At 41.6% G+C, this 19,781-nt stretch overlaps 1 long non-coding RNA gene and 1 pseudogene across 8 annotated transcripts; one reads left to right on the top strand and one right to left on the bottom strand.

Annotated features, from left to right (window-relative positions):
• Positions 1–7,717: 7,717 nt before the first annotated feature.
• LOC127447976 (uncharacterized) lies at positions 7,718–12,751 on the bottom strand. Of its 8 annotated transcripts, none has more exons than XR_007898448.1 (8): positions 12,360–12,751; positions 12,067–12,261; positions 11,751–11,891; positions 11,493–11,668; positions 10,771–10,853; positions 10,544–10,688; positions 10,314–10,412; positions 7,718–9,878 (listed from the first exon to the last, which is right to left on the bottom strand). It is a non-coding gene; the product is annotated as an uncharacterized LOC127447976 (long non-coding RNA). The 8 variants fall into 8 exon arrangements; XR_007898447.1 differs by having other exon boundaries at positions 11,516–11,668; XR_007898449.1 differs by having other exon boundaries at positions 11,521–11,668.
• A 1,885-nt stretch (positions 12,752–14,636) lies between these two features.
• On the top strand, positions 14,637–17,580 carry LOC127447739 (hatching enzyme 1.2-like; annotated as a pseudogene).
• The last annotated feature ends 2,201 nt before the right edge of the window (positions 17,581–19,781 follow it).

Raw genomic sequence — 19,781 nt, 5'->3', positions numbered from 1 at the left:
AACCTTCTTTCTCAATAAGACCTTTCATCAATCATTTTCTTTTCCTATTCCCAGCAGTCCTTTTGTCATTGTGAAAGGTCAGACTGATGAAATACACATTGTCTCTTCCAGTCCACTTCCAGACCATGTAAAATGGCACGTGGCCACGACCTTTGTACAGTAAGCCACTTACACCACTACACCTCTCCATGTAGTGAGAGTGAGAGGTCAGGGCCGGGCAGCAGCAGTGGCTTTGCATTGGGCTTGGACACAGCGAGGTGTGCAGAAAAAATAATCCAGATATTCAAAAGGAATCTTCCTCAGCAATGACTCTCTGCAGTGAAAACATCTCCTATGACAACAGAAATAGTGTCTCAGGACAACAGGTCTGAAATATTAAAGGGATTGTTCAACCATAAATGAAAATTATCTTATCATTTACTCACCCTCATGTCATTCAAGATGTGTGGGACTTTCTTTACTCTGTTGAACAAAAATAAAGATTTTTAGAAGAATATTTCAGCTCTGTAGGTCCATACAATGCAAGTGAATGATGACCAGAACTCAGAAGGTCCAAAAATGACATAAAGGCATCCTAAAAGTAAACCATATGGCTACAGTGGTTAAATCCATGTCTACTGAAGCAATATGATAGGTGTGGGTAAGAAACAGATTAATACTGAAGTCCTTTTTTACTATCAATCTCCACCTTTGACCAGCCTCAACCAGTAGGTGGCTGAATGTGAAAGTGGAGATTTACAGTAAAAAAAAAAAGGACTTAAATATTGATCTGTTTCTCACCCACACCTATTATATATGGATTTAAAGTCATATGGATTACTTTAATGCTGCCTTTACTGCCTTCAAAGTTCTGGTCACAATTCACTTGCATTGTGAGGACCAACAGAGCTGAAATACTCTTAAAAATCTTTCTTTGTGTTCTGCAGAAGAAAGAAAGTCATACACATCTGGGATGGCATGAGGGTGAGTAAATAATGAGAGAATTTTCATTTTTGGGTGAACCATACCTTCAATTTTTGTTTTTAAGAAAGTGCTGAATTGCAGTTCTTTTAAATTGCTTTTGTGTTGGATATGATAAACATGCCAATTAATCTGTTTTCACAAGTACCAAAAAATAAAGAAATATAAATAATAGTTTCATTTACTCACCCCCATGTCATTCCAACCCTATACTACTATCTTTCTTCTGTGAAACACAGAAGATGATGCTAGACAGAATGTCTGAGCAGCTCTTTTCCATTCAACATTATTGGATAGTGATTTTTACAGTCAACAAGCTTCAAAATGGAAAAAACAACACAACAAACAAGTCCAAATGACTTGTGCAGTTGATTTCAAGTGCAACAAAGACATACAACAGCCTTGTGTAGACTGAAATGTAAGCCGTTGTAACAGCTCAAACAGAAGGGAAGGAGAACACAGGGAAGCAGGCTTTTCCCAGGTTCGGATAGGACGTTTAATCAGCCACTTCAATGCTTTACAACTTCACAAACTTGTCAGCTTCACAGGCATGTAGACTTAAACGAATTAGCTTCACAGGCGCGTAGTAACAAACACATCAGCTTCACAAACATAACAGATTAAACGTAGCAGCTTCAGGAGCACCGTGGCCTTCCTTGTGCCAGACTCTCTCTCTCTCTCTCTCTCTCTGCTAGTGGCGTGGCTGCTTATATGCCGCTCTCCCCATGCTCACTGGAATTAGGACAGGTGTTACACATAATCTACCTCAGGTGCAAGCACCCTTACTGCTTTCTCTCTCTCCGGACGGACGCTTGACCACGCCCCCGCTGTCACATATCCTCACCGCCCGACTCAGGCCGGGGAGATATCCGGCCTGTCTACCACTGCGCCCCCCCCCCCCCCAATTCTGGAAAGGAAGTCGGCGACAGCCATCTGCGCTCCTGGTCTGTGGACCACCTTGAACTTAAATGGCTGAAGAGCCAGATACCAACGGGTGATCTGCGCGTTGGTATCCTTCATGCGGTGGAGCCATTGGAGTGGGGCATGATCCGAGCAGAGGGTGAAGGCCCGCCCCGACAGTAGTACTGGAGAGTGAGGACAGCCCAATTGATGGCAAGACATTCCTTCTCTACGGTGCTGTACTTAGTCTCCCTCAGCGAGAGCTTGCGGCTAATGTACAGCACCGGGCGCTCCTCCCCCTCCACCACCTACGAGAGTACGGCCCCCAGCCCTCTGTCTGAAGCATCCGTCTGCAAGACAAAAGGGAGAGAGAAATCGGGTGAATGTAAAAGCGGCCCTCCGCAAAGTGAGGCTTTAACCTGCATGAATGCCTGTTGACACTGCTCCGTCCACTGGATCAGGTCTGGAGCTCCTTTTTTAGTGAGATCAGTCAGCGGGCTGGTGACATCCGAATAATTATGCACGAATCTCCTATAATAGCCAGCCAGCCCCAGGAACTGTCTCACCCCCTTTTTGGTCTTGGGCCTTGGGCAGGTCGCAATCGCTGCAGTCTTGTCAATTTGGGGATGCACCTGCCCAAGTGGAACCCCAGATACCGTATCTCCACCCGCCCAATCACGCACTTCTTGGGGTTTGCTGTGAGTCCCGCTCGTCTCAGCGATCTCAGAACCACCCTCAGATGCTGCATGTGCCGCTGCCAATCATTGCTGTAAATGATGATGTCGTCTAAGTAGGCAGCGGCGTAAGCCGAATGCGGCCTGAGGATTCGGTCCATGAGACGCTGAAAGCGTCACAAATTGATGTAATCCAAACGTCATGGAGAATGCTGTTTTTCACGGGAAATTGGTGTCAAGGGGATCTGCCAATAACCCTTTGTCAAATCCAGTGTCGAATAAAATTGAGCAGTGCCCAACTGATCGAGCAACTCATCAATGCAAGGCATTGGGTATGCATCAAATTTAGACACCGCGTTGACTTTTCTATAATCCACACAGAACCGTACAGACCCGTCGCTCTTAGGAACTAGAACATCCGGGCTAGACCAACTGCTGTGGGATTCCTCTATTAACCCCACATCGAGCATTGCATCCAATTCTTCCCAGACAATTTTCTTTTTGTGCTCGGGCAATTGGTAGGGATGGCTACGTACCACCACCCCCAGCTCAGTCTTGATGTGGTGCTGTATGAGGTTCGTACGACCCAGTAGAAGGGAGAACACGTCTGCAAACTCCTTTTGCAACTCGGCAACCTCTGCGAGTTGATACGGTGAGAGGTGGTCTCCGCAAGTGAACGGGTGAAATGATTGTGTTTTGTATTCACCTCTGGCCCGAGCTCCGCTCTCTCCAGGACTACCGTAGCCAACATCACAGGGACCACCTCCCTCCACAATTTCAGGAGGTTGAGGTGATATATTTGACGTGCGCCCCCTCTATCGGTTCACTTTACCTCATAATCGAGATCCCCCACTCGTCGTGTGACCTCAAAGTGTCCTTGCCACTCGATGTGGGAAGTAATACGAGTACCTTATCTCCCAGTGCAAATTCCCGCAGCCGAGTTCCCCTGTCACATAGTCAGCTCTGCCGTTCTTAACCTGTGTTAGTTGCCCCAAAGTGTGGAGTTTTGCTCTAAGATCAAGAACGTATTTGTAGAGCCGAGGAGGGCGGGGCCGGGCTGGAATGACGCACGCCCGGTCCCCAATCAGCCTGATGGGGCGCACGAGGGATAAAGGCGGCCGGGGACGACAGTTCGAGAGAGAGAGAATTACAGGCAGCTGTACTGTGTGTTTATGGTTGTGTGTTTTTGGTTAAGTTTATTATTAAACTATTATTTATATTCTTAAGCCGGTTCTCGCCTCCTCCTTTCCACAGAACCCCCTACAGTATTGAATTTCATTCTTACTGTTTGAAGGTCCCTCCTCCCAAGCTTCGTGTATAACATCAAGCACCCCGCGCGGGCGCCGCCCATACAGCAGCTCGAATGGGGAAAACCCAGTGGAGGCTTGCGGGACCTCTCATACTGTGAATAACAGGGGATCGAGCCATTTGTCCCAATTTCTAGCAACCTCATGCATGAACTTATGAATCATATTTTTAAGGGTTTTATTAAATCGCTCCACCAGGCCATCTGTTTGTGGATGGTAAACGCTGGTGTGGATTGATTTAATGCCCAATAATTCGTAAAGCTCACGTAGTGTCCGTGACATAAAAGTTGTGCCCTGATCGGTGAGGATTTCTTTTGGAATCCCCACCTGGGAGATTATTTTGAAGAGTGCCTCCGCAACACTGCGTGCTGAGATGTTGCACAGAGGCACTGCTTCCGGATATCGCGTTGCATAGTCCACATGGCCCGATGAGGTCCATTCCAATTCTCTCGAAGGGGACCTCGATCAGCGGAAGAGGGCGCAATGGCGCTTTTGGGGTGACCATTGGATTCACCAGCTGGCATTCGCGGCATGCCACACACCAACTGCAGACATCGCCGCCAATGCCCGGCCAATAAAAACGGGCTATTAGGTGGTTCAGTGTTTTTCTTTCCCCTTGATGGGAGTATAATGAGCCGCCTGGAACACCATTTCCCAATGGCTCCGCTGTATTAAGAGCTGGGTTGTATCTTCTTTTGTTTGAGCATCCTGCGTCACTCTATACAACCGCTCGTTTATAATTGCGAAATAAGGATATGAAAGGGCGACATTCGGCTGGAGTTGTTGACCATCGATCACTCTCACTTGGTCAAAGGCATGCTTGAGGGTTTCATCTCACAACTGCTCCAGAGGGAAATCCCCTTCGGGAAATCCCCTGAGGACAGGAGGGGCTGCAGCCTCTCCCCCCCTCACGTCATCCTGACGTGGAGCAGACAAAGACGGCCCTGGCTCCGCCTCCCCTGCCAGAGCATCGCACATTTCACATCACATTGCTTTAGTGCAGGACCCATCCACGCATATTCCCTTTAATACATTTCTAAATTCAGGCCAATTAGTCCCCAAAATCAGCGGATGGGTGAGGCGGGAACTAACCGCAGTCTCCACTCTATGTTTTGTTCCCCAAAATCTAATCACAAGGGTCACCACAGGGTAGTTGTGAATATCCCCATGCACACACTTCACCCTCACCATTTTAGCTGTGCCCAAAGCCTTGTGTTGAACCAAGCGTTGGTGGATAGTGGTTTGATTACAACCTGTGTCCACCAATGCTTAGTGAGTACTCCCCTTGACACTTACCGGTATCCGGTAAGCTCCGGCCCGATCAGGGGCAGCCTGTGGAGTGCCGGGAATCCGGACCATCGTTCCCAGCTCCATCACAGGGCATTGATCCCGGAAGTGTCCTGGATCCCCGCAACTCCAGCAGACCGGCCCAAGCGCCATGCACGCACCTGCATCGGCGGACACTTCCACCTGGGGGGGGGAGAGCTGCGGGGCACTGTTGCTGCTGTGGGCAATGCAACACCCCGGGGAACTGGCTTTGGTGGCGGGACTCCTCACCTCCACGGGGCAGGAACGGGCTCTGGGGAGAGAGCAGAGTGAGAGAGAAGAGGGGAGGGGGAAGAGATGGGGAAAACACAGGGGGAGGGGAGAGAGAGTGGGAGGGCTCGTCCGCCCTCTGGTATGCTGGCATATGGTCCTCCGCCAATCGAACAGCCTCCTCCAGCGACGCCGGGTGGTGGCACTGGACCCATTCCTCCTTTCCTCGTAGTAGCCGATGGATGAGCTGCTCCAGTTCCACCTGATCGATTATTCCCTCAACGTCGCAATCTCCCACCAGCAGCCATCTCTGGCAGGCATCTCGGAGCTGTTGGGTGAAGGCAAACGGGTGGAGGGTCGTCTCCAACTTCATCGACTGGAAGAGCTGGCAATGTTGCTCCGGACTGTGGCCAACCTGCTGCAGGATGGTCTTCTTCAGGTCCTCATAAGCCAGGTTTTTCCTTTGTTGTGCTGCGAGCTGGGCTACCCCGGACAGCAACGGGAGGAGCCTGGCCACCCACTGATCATGCGGCCAGCTCCATATCTCAGCGGTCCGCTCGAATAAGTCGAGGAAGGCTTCCGGGTCGTTCTCGGCCCCCATTTTCAGAAGCGTGGGCGGGGGCATGGGGCTGTGGTTGTCCGGGGAGGCGGCCGGGGTTCTCTCCTGGCTGAGGAGTCTCCAGATCACATGCCGGTCCTCTGTTTGAGCCCTAAGGATCTCAAAGAACCGGCGATCTTGATCTTGCCGGAGCTCAAGCAAGGATTGTTGGTGGGACTGGTGTAAGCCAGCGAGGGATTTGAGGATCTCTGCCAACTGGGAGGACTCCATGGGGCGTACTTCAAGATCCCGGGTTTTGGCACCAGTGTAACAGCTCAAACAGAAGGGAAGGAGAACACAGGGAAGCAGGTTTTTCCAGACTCAGGTAGGACTTTTAATCGGCCACTTCAATGCTTTACAACTTCACAAACTGGTCAGCTTCACAGGCACGTAGACTTAAACTCATTAGCTTCACAGGCACTAGTAACTTAAACACATCAGCTTCACAAACATAACAGATTAAACGTAGCAGCTTCAGGAGCACCGTGGCCTTCCTTGTGCCAGACTCTCTCTCTCTCTGCTAGTGGCGTGGCTGCTTATATGCCGCTCTCCCCATGCTCACTGGAATTAGAGACAGGTGTTACACATAATCTAGCTCAGGTGCAAGCACCCTTACCGCTTTCTCTCTCTCCGGACGGATGCTTGACCACGCCCCCGCTGCCACAGCCGGTGTTCACTGATAATCTTACCCTCTCCTGTATCTCAGAAGAATCATTCATGCATATGCTCAATTAAAAAATAGCACCCTTACATGAATCACTCCAGGTTTGATATCACTTACACCGAGCGCTATTGGTTTTCACATGTCACGTAACCAAACGCAACACAAGGCATTTATAAACACGGCCTTGAATGATATCTGGGTGGTACACAGCAGAGGGCAACATCAGTAGCTTTTACTATGCTTTTTTAATCCTTTTTGGACCATCTACTTTTTTGTAAGGAAAACGGAAACTCTGCAGAAGTCATTTAGTGTTTCACAGAAGAGAGAAAATAATTCTGGGTTGAAACAACATGGAGGTGAGTAAATGATCACAGATTTTATTTTAGGTAAACTACTCCTTTAAAGGTGCAATATGTGAAATTTTTTTTTTGCCAATGTGTGAACGGCTTGTAACGCAACTTAAAAAATGAGACCTTCCCGGACTTCATAGGTTGCCTATTAAAGCGTATAGACTGATTTTCATGCGAAGGGAGCGGGTCGCTTTTGCCGGGAAATCCAAAGGATGTGACATTTATGCGTGCTCCCGAGAGCCTTGCCTCAGACAGTAATCGCTTCGCTTCCGCTATTTAACAGTGACAACAAACTGCAACACTAGGTAACGTTATCTTAGAGATGGAATCCAGCAAATGTCCGGCACCCAGCACAACACCAACTCCTACACAAAAAAAAAAAAAATGTATCTACTGAATCCCGAGCGAGTGGTCGAGCGAAAACTTGAGTGAATATCGGTAGGGCATTTGATTCCTGGAGGGACCTGCGTTCGGTTTTGGGGATCAAAACCAACCCTGAATTGGCATTCTTCTTATTGGACAAGTAAGCTTACATAACTGCAAAGCATGTGAAATATTGTGCCATAAGGATTGATCTATATAATTTTAGCCAACTTGATCTTGCCTGCTAACACTGACTGTTAGGAATTTTCAGGATTGGCCCCTATCAAGTCACGTCTGCAGTCGCTGTCTCAATCCGGATCCTCATGAGGGGAGAAATGAATGACACAGACACTTAAGTATGCATCAGAGATTTCTCGTACTTTATTGTTCAGCACAGCATTATATACCTTTGTAAGAACAGGAAAAGCAGTACACTAACTACATTATCCAATGAGATCAATCATTACCCTATTTGGAAAGACATACATAAAGATTCTGCATTAATTATGTAAATGAAACAAAAAATTCTAGAATAGAGGAGAGGTGTTCAACTTTTGACCTCAGACACTCAGAGAAATAAAACAGGAAACCCTTTCCACATGATTTCCGTTACTGACACACACACACACACTATGAAAATAGGAACTGAGTACTAGCTGTGAAATGTCAGCTTGCTTAAATATATATCAACTGAGAGGTCAACTTTTCTCACAATAGAATTGCAAGCTACCTTGCTTCGTAACTTTCAAATAATTTAAATGATCTTCTATTTATACTAAAAGTCAGGTATACAGGATAAATTTAAGCAAATACACTGGTTTCTTATTCGTAGTACAACATATGACTATACAAAACTTACAATAGTGCAACATAATTGCAGTGCAACAGTAAACTGTCTGATATAGTTCGGTAGTATGTAGCTGTATGTGTGTATCAGTATGCTATGTTAGCTGATAAGTAGTTTTAGTTTAGTCTCAAAGTTTGTAGTGAAACAATCATAACTGTGTAATTTTAATTATGCTACCTCATCTGTCAACATGATGCCGGTGGATCACGTTCAGTCTCGTGACGTGGCACCCCCCCCTTAAAGCCCCTTATATATACACTACTGGTCAAAAGTTTTGAAACACTTACTCATTCTTTATTATAATTTATTTATTTTTTTTCACATTTTTGAATAATAGTAAAGTCATCAAAACTATGGAATAACATAAATGGAACTATGGGAATTATGTTGTGACTATACAAAATCCAGAATAAATCAAAACTGTGTTATATTTTAGCATCTTCAAAGTAGTCACCCTTTGCCTAGAATTTGCAGACATGTACTCTTGACATTTTCTCAACTAACTTCTTGAGGTATCACCCTGGGATGCTTTTTAAACAGTATTGAAGGAGTTCCCATCTATGTTGGGCAATTATTGGATGCTTTTCTTTATTATTTTGTCCAAGTCATCAATTTCAAAAACTTTTTTTTTATTTTATTTTTTGTATTAAATTTTAGTTTTATAATGAAATAAATTAATATGGTGGCACAATTATATTTTTGTCTACAAAACTAATTTCAAACATTTAAGCATACGCCTTCAGATCAAACGATTTTTAAGATCATGAGAAACAAGTGTTTCAAAACTTTTGGCCGGTAGTGTATATATATAAATAAATGGCACATTCTATTAACATTGACATTATACAGTATATACATTACATAACTTAAATTGCACAATAAAATTATAGAGTCAATAAATAAAGTATATAGCAGAATCCTTACAAATTGCAGCTACTCTGTGTATTACACCTAATCCCTAATTTTAAATTTAACCCTCCCCTCCTAGTTTTCAATGATGCAAAATCATCAATGACTTCTTCATATCTGCCTAGCAATCACATGGTTGATACTAATTATTGCAAGACCACTAAGAAGATCCTGTGTCATGGTGTAGCCTACCTATAGGCCTACTGTTTATCATGGTTAACTTATGTTTGTTCATAATGTAAGAATACATTATGAACATCCATAATCCTAACCATATAGAGCCTTTAGGCTGAGCAGCCTGTCGGGGCACCTGTCTCCCATCGCGATCTTGCAAGATGTGCAGGGGCAGGGTGGCACGACTGGGGCACCTATCTCCCATCGCGATCTTGTGAGCTCTGTGCGGGGGCGGCCTGGCAGGTACCCTGTCGTGCCGCCCCAGGGAGCGTTGCCGCCCTAGGTGCCTGCCTATATCGCCTATGCCAGGATCCGCTACTGCCTGCATCCAATAACTGATGACAGATTTCTGTCCAGCTGCGGATGCCACATGCAGTAAAGTGAAGCCTGCAAGTCTATGGGCTTGTTAAGAAAGCATAAGACCCAAGAGGTGTCTGAGGTAGGATTGTCTTGGGCGGTCGCCTTTCCTCCCTCCTTTTCCTCTTCCTGGTCCTCTGGCAGCTGTAAGAGTGTGTGTAAGGTTTGGATGTCTCCCGTTTTACAGGTGGTGTACAGAGCGTCCCTCAAACTGTATTCCCACGACTCATCCACTTCATCTGAAAAGACAATGCGATGCATGTGATTTTTATCTTAACAATCTGAGGCCCAAGCATGACTGCTGTGTGCATTTTTCATTTTCCTTTTTGATTTGTATAGTAGCCCCTAATTAACATGGATTTTTTATAAAAAATTTTAAAGCAAATGTATGTATGTCCTCCTATGGGGACATTTTTTTAAAATCAAATTGTTTATTATGTTTCCAGGGGTGTTTTTAATATATTACAGACATTACAGCTGACTTTCTGTAAAGCTGCTTTGGAACAATGTGTATTAGGAAAAGCACAAATAAAAAAAACTATACAAACAAATATGATTTGACTTGATTTGACTCTTATGTTACAAAGTTTTTTTCTACTTTGTCAACAAAATCTCAGTGTTCTCTCTTTGCATTGTCAAACAAACAAGTAATAGCCATTGCTGAAGCATTTTACCATGGGTTTTCTCTTGCTGTTTGACTTTCTTTGAATCTCTGTAGAATCATCTTCACCCTCAAGGTCTCCTTCTTCCACCGATTCATCTACCTTTTCAGTCTGATGTCACAAGCATAAACAAATGTATATGTTGATTATTAAACCATAGTATCCTCAATTTTAGTAACATGTTGCTTTTCTTCTAGCATTAAAATCATTTGAAGTTCATCTGGAGAATGCAGAGATCTTACCTTCTCTTTTCTCTTTTTGTTTCTTCCTTTTCTTCTTATTAAGATGGATCTCATGTTCTCTAAGGTCCAGGGTTCCTAGTGTCTAAAGCTCCCGAGTCTTCCTCCTCTGAACTTCTTTCTTCGCCTTCTTCCCTCCTTGCAGAAACTGACCAGGAAACAGCCCTTAAATAAGTACGTTTTAAGAAGCAAGGCATTTTCAACAGATACAGCCAAGGATTCAGACGCACCATTAGTGTTTGGCTCAGGGATTGTCTGACTGGCAGATTTAGCAGTTTTCTTCTTCCACACTTTCTTCGATGGACTCAAAGTACTGGATATTTCAGTGTTTTTGTATGAAATTTGAGAGAAATATTTGAGAAAGGAAATTAAATGAGATTGTTATAGAAAAATAGATTCCATAGTTAAGGAGATGAGCAGGCAAACTTAAGTCTCCACTAACTATAAACATGTAGAGTTGAGAGCAGATCAAAGACTCGCTGGATTTCACTAAATGTGGCTCTGTGGTTGGCAAAAGGAAATACATGGACTCTTTGGTCTTTTTTGTCCAAGGGCGCTCCACAACCTCCAAAAAAATATGGTCTTGTTATAATTTGTTGCTCGTAGGAATATGGCACTTTCCTCCTTCAAATACTCAGCCCAGCTTTCTAGATGGCGGCAGCTAGCCACTCAAACAATGCGGGGCGCAACACACTCTTTCTCTCACTCTATCTCTGACTTATAGCACGAAAAAAACGTAAATGGACAGATCCCCCCTTCCCCACATCTTAGGACAGGTCTTTCAATTCCTTGGAAATATGCAAAGCTTTCTGTGGAATTCTGCAAGCGCAGATTCCATGCAGGCCTGCTCATAACTTCTAAGCATGTCTGACAGTGTTGTGCAAGCTTTCTTTATATATATAAAATAAAGTGTGCAAATTAAAGATGGACATTTACATTAATGTGGACTCACCTGCCAGAGTTGCCAGAATGTACCTTACCAGTGCTGCCTCGTTGTAGCCTCTGAGGGCAACCCCCGCAGATTTAGGCGCATGGCTGTGGTTCTGAGAGTCTCTCAGTCCCTGTGCCGACTCTCGTTTTGCTCTCACTGTATACCGGTGAAACGTCTTATGCTGAACAATCTCTTTTCTATTATATATATGGGAATAACATTAAATTCATGGTACAAGTATGTACATTTATAGAGGAATGAGTGGAACACTGCACTGACCTCTTAAAAACTGCTCCTTCAAAGTGTCCACCACCAGTCATCAGAATGACCCAAATAGTGTTGTTCGATATTTTCAGTAAAGAGGAAACCACGTCTTCTTCACTGTCCTGAGTATAAATGTGTCCGAATAATAAGATAAGACTAAAAGGACAGAAAATAACATACAAAGCAGGTACTTCAATACAACTGTTGTGGAAATACCCCCAAATTAAGAGGATTGGTTATGCTCCTTTATTCAAGTGAAGACAAATTTTACTACTACGGCACACAATGGCATTATAGAGCATATCTTTAACAAATCAGAAATGATGGTTACATTTACTCGCTCTCTTGCTTTGCAGAACACAGCGATACAATGAAAGGTACTGTCCCTGCATGTTTTGAAAGACTACTTTGGTAGAAAGTCGATATGAGGTTTGATTTGTGCTGTCTGTCTCCTCATGGGTCACTCCATCTCCAAGACCCCCATCTTCACTGTCTGATTCTGAACCAGAAATGCTTGAAATATCACCTGTTCACAGAAAGATAGACAGACAGACAAGATTACACTATGAAATGCAAAGCTGACACAAAAGTTCTTGTCAGTGAGGTCACAGAAGCATGAATGACCTGTACCAGTCTTCTTCTCAAACTCATCCACTGTGACCGCAGATCTTCCTTCCAGACGCTGTTTCAGTTTGAAGCGGTGCCAGTCAAGTTTGTAGTGCTCCATCTGAAAAAGAAAAGGGCTGTGTAGAGGCGGCTAAAAAAGGTTTAATATATATGTAAAACATGACCAGTCACAATTCAGTATGCTATATCATTGCTGTTAGCAATATTTTGAATGCTGAACATTCTTTTAAATGTAAGTCAAATGGAGAATTTTTAACTTAAAGTTCTTCAAGTGTAACGTTTACAAAAAACTTAAATGGATAGCATATCTAAAGGTGCTGTTAAGTGATTTCTTTATGAAATGACAAGCAAAAAATTTCCCTATTCCGCGAAAAATATAAATGCAATTTAATTACACCTGTCTCTGTGACAGAGCTAGTCTCTGTAAAACAGCGGGAAAAAAATCATTTGCAGCAGGCCATGGTCAGTTTAACAGTTGTCAATACACAGCATGTTCGAGAAAGTTATTTATCTACCATTACTTTTTGCTAAATGAAGTTCTAGTATTGTTAAAATAATTGAATTGTTTCAGTGACGTCACTTTTTCCCGCAGCTGCCATATTTGTGACCATCAGCGGAAGGAAACAATGGCGGTGAATGGCAAAACACCCGAAAAACAACATCAGGGAAAAAAATTGCTTTTGATCCATGCCAAGTCCCAGGAAAAGTTCATACAGGTCTGAAGACAGCACAAATATTGCCAAATTCAACTTTCGTGGACATTTAAGGATATTTTAAATGATTCATCTCTGTATGCTGGTGAGTCTAAAGTGTGACCGGCGAGTACACACAAAGTCTCTGGTACACATGCCCTCCGGTACATCATTGTAAACATCTCTCATTCAAAAGTTACAAATGTTTTTGTGTTGTTGTCTTGTCTGATTTAGTCACAGTATTAAAAAGAATAGCCGTGATGATCCGCCTGTATGAATGTAGGCGTTGCTTTTAACTCCTGAAGAAGGTTTTTGTCACATCTCACAGCGCAACACAATGAAGGTATGTGCAATATTGGTCACAAACATGGCGGCGCAGTCATACAGTGACGTCACATGAAACAGGTTAATAGATCACCCAAACATGAAAATTCTCTCATCCTTTACTCACCCTCATGCCATTCCAGATGTGAATGACTTTCTAATGTTCTGCAGAACACAAACAAAGATTTTTAGAAGAATATCTCAGCTCTGTCGGCCCATAAAATGCAAGTGAATGGTGACCAAAATTTTGACACTCCAAAAAGCACATAAAGGCAGCATACAAGTAATTCATATGACTCCCGTGGTTTAATCCATGTCTTCTGAAGCAATATGAGAGGGGAGAAACAGATCAATTCTTATTTTTATTTTTTTATTTTTTTAACAATAAATCTACTTTCAAACAGCCCTTCTATGCACGTTTACTAGAGTTCTTTTGTTTTTTGCCGATTCGCATTCTGCTTGCATATTGCCACCTACTGGGCTGTTGTGCAAATAGGATTTATTTTTTCTTTTCCTTTGTTTTATCCCTCTCTTTTTTGTCTTTCTCCTTCCGGGCCAGTAGGTGGCAAAGTAGCCCAGTAGAATGCGAATCGCTAAAAAAACAGAATGCACATGCGAAGACTGATGAAAGTGTAGATTTATAGTGAAAAATGTCTTAAAAATCTATCAATTTCTCACCCACACATATCATATCACTTCAGAAGACATAAGAATTACTTTTATGATGCCTTTATGTGCTTTTTGGAGCGTAACATTTTTGGCACCCATTCACTTGTATTGTATGGACCTACAGAGCTGAAATATTCTTCTAAAAATCTTCATTTGCGTTCTACAGAAGAAAGGAAGTCATACACATCTGGGATGGCATGAGGGCGAGTAAATGATGAGAGAATTTTCATTTTTGAGTCAACTATTCCTTTAATTTGTCTCAGTTTGTCAGTACTAATATTTTTTCACTGTACACATAATATGTATGTGATGTTTGATATGTACTGTAGGTGCTGGTCATATCTAGGGGCACGTGGTGGTAGACAATCCCTTTCTCTACAGACACCCGACTGCACTGGGTCAGGTGTCACCTCCCATCTGCTAAAATATAATGCTTAAATTTTCTTTTGTTTCCTGTAACCTGCTGTTTCAGTTATTATTTCTATTTTTTTTTTTTTTCTCCTTCTGGCATTTTGACAACTTATTGCCTTATATAAATAAATATTGTGCCTTGCATTCATTAAATGTGTCCATATATTTTCCCCTCTTGATATCTCATTTAAGTGGAAATTAATTGTACAACTGTCATTATAACAGATGAAATAAAAAAATCTCCCAATGACACTGTAATCACATCAGTCAAGTTGTTGACAATCCAGTCAAGAAAGTATAGAGTCAGTCTGTTGTACTTTTTCCCACCATGTCTTCATATGTTGAGAAGAGCTGTATTATTGAGCTGTTATTAACAGATTACAATGAGTTGAATAATCTGTACATAATCTGCTTGCTCAGGGCAAATAACACAAGAATCAGCAAACTGCCACTGCAGGAATCATAAAAATGCTGAAGTGTGAATTCAGAACTAACTATAAGAGAGGAATGCTTTCTGACCGGCCAAGCCTTTCATTGGGGGAAAGCACTAATATCAAATAATGATATGGGAAGTCACACTAACCCTAAATCTTCAACCTGGAGTAAAGATGGGTGGTACTTTGTGTTTATATATTGTAGCTACAAGAGCCCTAACTTTGCTGTAGTTGACATGCAAAACCTGATTACACCCAGAACAACTGAACTCTGTGTGGGTATTGTTGTAGGATTGGTGTTAGTGTCCTGGTCTTTACCTGTTCAGGTAAGAATAAATAAATAATACTGCAGTTACGAATCCTCATTTCCTATGGATACCCCTTAAATAAATTTTCTTGCATTAGAATTCCTCATTGTTTCATCAGAGGTCAAAGAGAGGATATTCCGGTGAATGACAGTGTTTTGGTATTTGAATGTATGCAGTATAGTTTGTTCCAAATAAGATTACACTGATATAAATGTGCCATTTCTAATGTTCTCAACAGAGCAATATGTGGATCCCGAGGAGATGAATGCAATGGACAGGATTCTCAGAGCAAATGAATATATGTGCATGACAAATATAAGCATACATTTACAGATAATTCAACCATGAAGAAATAGTTCACCCAAAATGAAAATTCTGTCATCAGGGCGTTTGTTCCAAAACCCTATGATTTTCTTTTTTCTGTGGAACCAGAAAGATGTTTGGCAGAATGTTTGCCTCATTCATTGCATTTTTTTCCTTTTAATGAAAGTGACTGAGGCTGTCAGTCCCAAACATTCTGCCAAACATCTCCTTTTGTGTTCAATGAAAGACAGAAAGTCATATGGGTTTAGAGCAACATGGGGGTGGGTGAATAAATGATGACAGAATTGACATTTTTAGGTAAACTTTTCTTTGTTCATCATTGTTATCATTTTAAGATTAATTATCTGATTTGTTTTATCCATAACAGATGATATGGACAGAATCACGATAAAAACTGATATGTTGGACATTTCTTCTAGCACATGTGTGAAGTCTGTGCCTCGCACACTTCAAGCAAACTTGCTTAATATCCAGTATAGATCTGGGTGAGTCCATTCATATAATACAGACAGAATCCCATCACGTTGCATGGTTTGAAGTGATTATGGATAGTGCACCCAAAAATAAAAAATCTGTCATCATTTACACACCTCCGTGTTATTCCAAACCGCTTACTTTGTGACATGGGACACAAAAGGAAATGTTAGGCTGTATGTTTGGAACTCACAGCCTCAGTCATCATTCACTTTCATTGTTTGGAAAAAAAGAGGCAATGAAAGCGAATGGTGACTGGGGCTAAACTTATCATCAATTAACATCTTTTCTTGTTTTCCACTGAAGAAAGAAAGTCGTACATATTTGGAACAACATGAGTAAATGATGACAGAATTTTTATTTGTGGGTGAACAAGCCCTTTAATATTTCCTCTTGCTGAGTCTGATCTTTCATAAAAATGTATGATGATTATTTGTTGTCTTTAGAAATAAATGCTGTTCATGAAATTCTGATCTTTTTTGCTATCCGCTCAGCTGCTGGTCATATCTGGGAATGATAGCAGGGAGTCAGATTGTCTCTTTGCCGTCTCCAGGCTGTATGTGGTCAAGGGTGGCATCTCATGAGCAGTCCCGCTCTGACCATGATTGCTACGCCACCATCCTATGGGACAACATCGTAGAGAGTAAGTTTCAGTAACCAGCAAAGTATTTATCTGAACCAGTGTCTTAAGTAAACAGTGATGTGTCTTTCTTTGCCAAATCTTTCTCATATAGGTCAAGGGCACAACTTTAGGAAGTATGAGACAAACAACCTCAACACAGTGTATGACTAAAGCTCTGTCATGGACTATGGGAAGTGAGCATTGGTAATATACTGCGTGAGTTAATGTTTTCTTAAAGGTGCACTCTGTAATTTTTTCCTCATTAAAAAAAAGTTGTATTCCTTCAAAACATGAAATGTAATTTTAAAACGTATTTAAAATCATGACTGCTTACATGAGATGAAAACTCCAGTCATATCAGTAACCTTATAAAATCTGTTTTATTCTACATGGAAAGGGTCCCCTCATGGGGGCTGCCATTTTAGGATCACATGACCAGCTGAATATTACTCGCTTAATCTCAGTAACCCACCCTGTTATTGGATGCTTTCACTCATGGATTAAATAATCATGGCTGACTGTTAATAGTGAATTTCTACAATGGTATTAGTAACTGAAAACTTTTGCGTTTGAATGATGCCCCCAAGTGTCAGTGCAAGTCCAAGACGAAATGCATAAACAATTACTGAGTGCACCTTTAGGGTGTTTTCACTAAGATTAATCTAGCAATACCAAATACATGCTACTCATCAAATCAAATACTGATGTGGACACAGGTATGCCTTCTCAGAGGATGGAGATCCAACCATTATCCCTAAACCAGACCCTTACATTCCTATTGGCCAGTGAGATGGACCAAGTTCTGTGGACATTCACAAAATAAACTAATTGTATGACTGTGGTAGGTATTAATTTTGTGTCAATAACTTTAATTTAGTAAAAGTCTGCAAAACTATATTTCCTGTATGTTTGACTGATAGCATTACTTTTTTCTTATCTCCACTAGGTGGCATGGTGTGACACATAATTTGGGAAACAGATCCATTGAATAGAAAAACAACCCTTATTCTGCACATTCTAATCTAGACAATCAACACTTGAGATTTTTTATTTTTCCTTCTCATTTTAGGCTATAATGTGTTGAAAAGTTATTGAGTTTGCTTAAATGTGACTGCTTCATTTGCTAAATCAAACAAAGACAAGTTATATTACAATATTTTGTAAGCCTGGATTTTTTTGGACAGTGAACTAATCAACAACGCAGTACCAGATCCCAAAAGGCACTTTCACATTATCTTTGCTCCTGTGGTGAACATGCTAACATTCAAACACATTACAAACCAGTCATGCGTAAGTCAGTGTAATGTGTCACAGAATTCATAATAAATTTAAACACACATCTAAAACTACCTTGGGTCAGTGACCAGATGATATTCACAGCAGATCCATCGAGTGGATCTCAACATCTAGTGCATGCTCTTCTGTTGGAAACTCATTCTGGTGGACAGCCTTGAGCTTCCCCTCCATTGTCTCTTTCTGCGAATTCTTGCAGTCACCTTTTGCTTATCACTGTCCAGTGTGAGTAAACTTCGCAGGAAGTTGAAGGAGAGGTAGAGTGATAGATATGTGAGGAAAAGATAACATGACCAGAGAATCAACATGTCATCCGAAAGAGAGGAACCATTCAACCAGATGCAAGGATTTCATCCACCTGTCAGATTTTGTATATTTGTAAGAACAGAAATATGCTGGAGTGGATAGAATATCACGTTAGCACAAATTTTAAAATGATAATCTTCAGAAGGACAAAAGAGAGAGTCCCTCCTAAAAATACTAAATCTAAAGACCTTCTGTCCACAAGAGAATAGAATTGAACAAGCAACTTGTTGAATGTGTTACAAGTCTGCATCTTATTTAATTAAGACTTAACTGCCTATGTGATAATCAGCTTACACTAGATTAGATAGTTCTAACCAGTGTCATGACATGACATTCCTATTCCATATTATAACACTATCACTGCTACAGTATGTTGCCCCAATCCAACTAATGTGGCATCAGGTAGATGCTAGCCCACACTTGGATGAATGAAATGAGGGATTCGATGAATTAATGAGATTACGTAAATGGTTGTTTATTTGTTTTTATTATGTTTCTTAATCTTAACAAGAAAAACTACTATATGAAAGATGAATTTACCTTTTCTAGAAGAGAGCTGATTGTGTTATTGAATTCATACTTTTCATTGTGTATCCAGAATTGGTCAATGCTATTATCCATAAATAATATCTAGTAAAAATAAAATTAAAATAAAATATATGAACAAATAAGCAGACAAATACATTTCTGATTTATTTTTTGTTCTTGTCTCTTAACAAGAAAAATATAATATTATTTGAAACCTTTGAAATGAATGTCTTCTGGAGAACTGACAGAGACCCTGGTTCAAAATTATTCAGTATTGTCATCCATCTTTCTATCTATCAAGGGCCAAACCTCAGCCGTGATGTCAATTTGTAGGTGAACCCGGAAGGCTAATTCGCCATGGGTTCCCTCACGAATTTCCTATATGTTTTTATCATGGGGTTTTTAAATGTATGAGTAAAATAAGGTCTGTGGTAAACATTACTTGAAGATACTCTGACATTTTGTCCGACAACATTAATTACACACAGTCATACAGCAAATGTGAATTTTGAAGCCAACCGTGTTTAATGTTGCTAACGACTTGCTAGATAAGGACTACAAAAACCACAAGCATGTGAGTGAACGTGCTTGACGAAACGGAAAACCGTTGTAGTGCTTATCCAGCAACTTGTTAGCAACATGCTTAAAAAATAAAAAAAACATGGTGGCTTCAAAATTCACATTTGGGGTATGAATGTGTGTAATTTATGTTCTTAAACAAAACTTTCAAGCAGGGCTGTGGCGAGATAATCTGGGCCCCTTTCCTATTAAAAAATACGGCCCTACTTCCAAGTATCTTAAAGTAATATTTACCACAGACCTTCTTTTACTCATAGATCCAAAAACTGCCATTAAAAAAACCCATAGGAAAATCCAGGCTCGAAAATGCCAATTCCTCTCCAAGTTTTTGGACTTCAACCTGAACAGTTCTGTGTTTAGCTGTTGGTTGTCCACTTGGCCTCAGGAAAATTACCCAAGTATCCCCAAATATTTATGTTACAGCATTAAGTGCTTGGCGTATGTCTCCGAGCCGC

Source organism: Myxocyprinus asiaticus, chromosome 11 (assembly GCF_019703515.2).
Source record: "Myxocyprinus asiaticus isolate MX2 ecotype Aquarium Trade chromosome 11, UBuf_Myxa_2, whole genome shotgun sequence".
In the NCBI taxonomy this organism is placed as follows: domain Eukaryota; kingdom Metazoa; phylum Chordata; class Actinopteri; order Cypriniformes; family Catostomidae; genus Myxocyprinus; species Myxocyprinus asiaticus.
Note: the sequence above shows the minus strand (reverse complement) of the source record. Positions and strands in the feature narration are given on the sequence as shown.